We start from the raw sequence: 4,863 nt of genomic DNA, 5'->3' as shown, positions 1-4,863 counted from the left end.
CAAGAAGCACAGCTATTTTCATTTCCTGCTGTACGTAAAACATTCACTGAAATAGGGGCGCAAGTTACATCACAGAGTTTAGTTCGATTATGCGAATACCTCAGAACTGAAGTTTTTAGTCCTGACTGTTGCCTTACTTTCTGTTTAGGTTTGATGTCGATGGTTCCATTTTATAAAGAAACAACACAAAATGTTGAATTTGAAAACCAGAACCTGAAAAGAACCAGCAGCATATTGTTTTAATGAACCATGCTCAAACAACGCATCTGAAAATTATTTAATTTCGACTTGTGCCAGTATTGCTCGAAACCGTCGATGTGATCCTATCTCACCGAGCTCCGTCGCGTTGGGGAATCCCGTGCTTGCAGAACGTCGATTACGTATCAACCAACCCAGGTCAGAAGGGCAGCGAGTGCCATATTCGGATGAGTTTTTATAGGACTATGGGTTTTTATTAAATGAAAATTTTGAATACAAAATGGAGGAATATTATTTCTAAAACGCATTAAAATTGTTCAGATCCAATATTTTATCCAATCTCAAAACAAGTATTTATTTTTCCAGGTTAAGGCCGGAGAGGCCTTTGAAGTACACGTCTACATTCAGCTCAGTCCATGGTTGTATGTTGCCAACCACGCAGCGCGCAAATCGTCCTACGTGCCCCTTGGATCGTTGTCGAGTACCATTTTCACCGGATTACTGTCCGACATTGTGGCTGCGTGCCCGGCTCACCGCAGTCTACCGATTTTCGCGGTGTGAACGATGGATGGTTCTCCCAATTGCTGATGCAACTCGTGGTTCATTCGCCTCCTCCACTTACCGTCCGCCGTCTGCACCCCACCATAGATGGTAAGCAACACTTTCCTTTCGAAAACTCCAAGTACGCGTTGGTCCTCCACGAGCATTGTCCAGGTCTCGTGTTCGTAGAAGATTTCCAGTCTGATGAGCGTTTTGTGGAAAGTCAGTTTGGTACGGCGGCGAACTCTATTCGAACGGAGCGTTTTGCGGAGTCCAAAGTACGTACGATTTCCTGTCATGATGCGTTTCCGAATTTCTCTGCTGGTATCGTTATCGGAGGTCACCAGTGAGCCCAAGTATACGAATTCTTCAACTACCTTGATTTCGTCTCCACCAATTCAAACTCGTGGTGGATGGCTTACGTTCTCCTCCCTTGAGCTTCTTTCAATCGTGAACCTCTTTTAATCAATGAACCTGCACGTGCTGCTAAACGACCGTTCTGCACTCTGACTGCTACAGCTCAGCAACCCTATCTCAGTTCAATTCTATCGCCAATGAAAATAATCGCTACCTGGATTTGTGTTTTGCAACCAAGTAGATCGTAGATCTCTCCATCCCTTCTGGTGAAACGGGTAGCGCATCATCCAGCGCTTGTTGTTTCAATTGACTGCAGTATTCCAACTACTGCAGCAGCTCCTAAATATAATACTAATCACATGCATGAAACGCTGAGAAAATCTATAGAAAAACAAATTTGTTTTACTATTCATCTTCTCGCATTAGCTTAGTAACTCGAAACGAGTGAAAATCATCTTAATTATTAATATGAAAATTGCGATTTTTTTTCATATTGGAAATGTAAACAAAATGCTCCAGCTAGGCGCATGCAGCGCTCCTAGTGGACAGCAGCAGAACATGACTGCATTTACAAGTTCAAACCATGGTATGAGTTTAATTCTAACCATGATCAGTTTTTACCTTGTATAAATGTTACTTATTTTCTTATTTCAAAATGGTTCAAAACATGATACGCTTTTCACTAGTTCAAACCATGATTGGATACACTATGTATGGTGCCATAACAGGATTGCAAAGGATTTTCAATCAAGCGGCAGCTTTGTTTGATTTCAACATTTCTCGACAAACTCTACGACGACGATTTTCTATTTTTTTTTTCTCTGAGCACGGAAGTTAACTATTGAATTGAGCCCGGTAATGTTTATTTTTTCGGACAAATTTTAGTCAAGCATGTACCACGATGGCAGCTACGTCTCATCTCAATCAAATGTAACAGGCCCCATTATCTATGTATCTTTTTCTTCTTCTTATTGGCATTACATCCCCACACTGGGACAGAGCCGCCTTAGTGTTCATTGAGCACTTCCACAGTTATTAACTGCGAGGTTTCTAAGCCAGGTTACCATTTTTGCATTCGTATATCATGAGGCTAGCACGATGATACTTTTATGCCCAGGGAAGTCGAGACAATTTCCAATCCGAAAATTGTCTAGACCGGCACCGGGAATCGAACCCAGCCACCCTCAGCATGGTCTTGCTTTGTAACCACGCGTTTTACCGCACGGCTAAGGAGGGCCCCATATTATCTATGTATAAAAAATGCATTTTGTGATTCGGAATTTCCAGTGACCAGTTGACCAGTTGATCATAACAAAATTATATCAATATGTGTTAAAACTAACAATCTGCAATACTGTTGTTTTGGATTCTTTGTTCCGAATGCAGAAAACGAAAATTCTATGATTGTCATAATATGATTATCACAACATGCGTTATAATTCATACGAATAGCGATACATACAGGCCGGACTCGATTATCCGGGATTCGATTATCAGGAATTTTAGACCCGATTATCCGGAGTATTTTTCTTCTTCGATTTTTTTATATTTAATTTATTTTATTTCGATGTTATAATACAGTAGCCGTTCGATAACTGCAACGCATTCTAGACGTCAAACGGTTGTCAATCGACGCCAGATGCAATTAAAGTGCATCCAAATGTGCAGCGCAATGCAGCTGTCATTGAGTTTGACATCAGTTTGAAGTTTAGCGGTCCGATAACTGCAAAATTGTTGCAACTATCGAATTGCAGTTAAAAAGCATTGCAGTTAAATGACTTGCAGTTATCGAACGTCTACTGTAAACAATATGATTATTTTCACAATATGGGGCGTAAGGAAAGCAGAGTTTAGGTTAGTTATGACCACGACGATCCCTTTCCCCGAAATCTTCCAAATTTAATGTTTGCCTTTCTCGTACAACAAAGTTGTACCAGAAAGGCTTTCATTTCACTCCCAAAACGTACTTTTTATAGAGCGCTTGTAGACCCATAGTATTATATACCATTCGATTCAGCTCGACAAACTGAGCAAATGTCTGTCTGTCCGTGTGTGTGTGTGCGTATGTGTGTGCACATTGAAACATTAGCCAATTTTTCTAGTACTAAACCTGAATCGATTTTGCTACAACAAGTTGCATTCGATGGGGAATGTTTTCTTCTTGTTCACTATTGAGTTTCATAATGATGGCACTTCTCAATAAATAGTAAATATTCAAAGAGTTATGAGACATCCTTATTTCGTAACAAATAAGCTATCGATTTTCTAGGTTATGTTCTCCCAAGACACAATTTATTCGAAACCGGCACACTGACAGCATAGAATACACAGCTTACACGGAAGAAAAAACTTCACAAAGAAACATAGAAACCCATTAATGAGTTAAACCTAAGTACCTACTTTAAGAATTCATGTATACACTGAAAATTCTCGTTTATTTTTTCAAAATGACCTAAGAAACATATTTTCATGAATGAATTTTAATATTGCGATCAACAGACCAATATGATAGCTTTTGATTGCAGTACACAAATTAATTCATGAATAAAAGGTGACATATGTTCTTTTTAAAAGTTAAGCGTCATTTCTGCCATTTCTTTCCCCTATGGGCCGATGTGAGCAGTGAGAAGTGAAAAGTGAGACGTGAGAAGTGCGAAGTGAGGAGTGAAAAGTAAGAAGTAAGAAATGAAAAATCACCATAGATGATCCGAAATGAAAACAAAAATGTTTTTCCAAATTTAATCTAGACTATCCTTTGAAAAGAGCTGAAATTTTTTTGCTAATATTTTCAAATGGATATAATAGAAAAACGACGCATCCCACAAAAAAGTGTTGTATGGGTGACCATCGCAAAATCAGTCAAACTTTCTAGTGAAAATATCGGAAACAATCCAAATTGAGCCCTACACTGAAAAAAATCAGTTTAAAAATTTTAAAGTCGATTTGCGAAAAAACGCCCTTTTTTATTTAAATGAAATTTTGTCTCAAGATAGGTGATTATGTTCCCTACCAACCGTCCATACATCGCAAGCTGAGCACTCTTAAGGAAAAAAAGTTTTTCCAACAAAAACTTTTTCTTGTCGGAATTATTTTCAGTGTATTTTCATCTGAAATTAAACCAATGAAAGCCATCGTTATAGAACCCCAAGCAAATCTATTTTTATGATACATTGTCTAATTTAGTCACTAAATATAGTTTGTTTTTAAATTAAGAGTAATATTAAGAAGGGGTTTATATCTTCAAAAAAAATAATATATTCCATTATTAGCTTCTTTAGTTGCGACCAGTTATGACCAAAACATTGTACTCTGCCTGACTGTACAGGAATACTTAATATGAGTATATTATGTATACATATGTTAAATCCAATTTTAAAGACACTGAAAAATCAATTCCGTCAAGAAAAGTTTTTGTTAGAAATTTTTTCCTTCAAAGTGCCCAGCTTGCGATGTATGGACGGTTGGTAGGGAACATAATCACCTATCTTGAGACAAAATTTCGTCCAAATCGAAAAGGGCGTTTTTTTGCAAATCGACTTTTAATTTTTAAATCGTTTTTTTAGTGTAGGGTTCAATTTTGAGTTTTTCAAAAGTTTTATTAGAAAGTTTGACTGATTTTGCGATAGTCACTCATACAACTCTTCTTTGTATGAAGCGTCGTTTTTTGATTATATCCATTATAAAAAATCAGTAAAAACAAGTTTGACCCTTTACAAAAGATAGTCTGAATCAAATTTGAATAAACTAAGTATGCACTTTTCTTTTAAC

General features: G+C 37.5%; 1 protein-coding gene across 1 annotated transcript in view; it reads right to left on the bottom strand.

The window, feature by feature from the left end:
* The window catches only part of LOC134224766 (pyrokinin-1 receptor), a 680,810-nt gene that overhangs the window by 604,377 nt on the left and 71,570 nt on the right, over positions 1-4,863 (bottom strand). The gene's annotated exons all lie outside the window — the stretch shown is intronic.

The sequence above is a fragment of the Armigeres subalbatus genome, chromosome 3 (assembly GCF_024139115.2).
Source record: "Armigeres subalbatus isolate Guangzhou_Male chromosome 3, GZ_Asu_2, whole genome shotgun sequence".
NCBI classification, from domain to species: domain Eukaryota; kingdom Metazoa; phylum Arthropoda; class Insecta; order Diptera; family Culicidae; genus Armigeres; species Armigeres subalbatus.
Note: the sequence above shows the minus strand (reverse complement) of the source record. Positions and strands in the feature narration are given on the sequence as shown.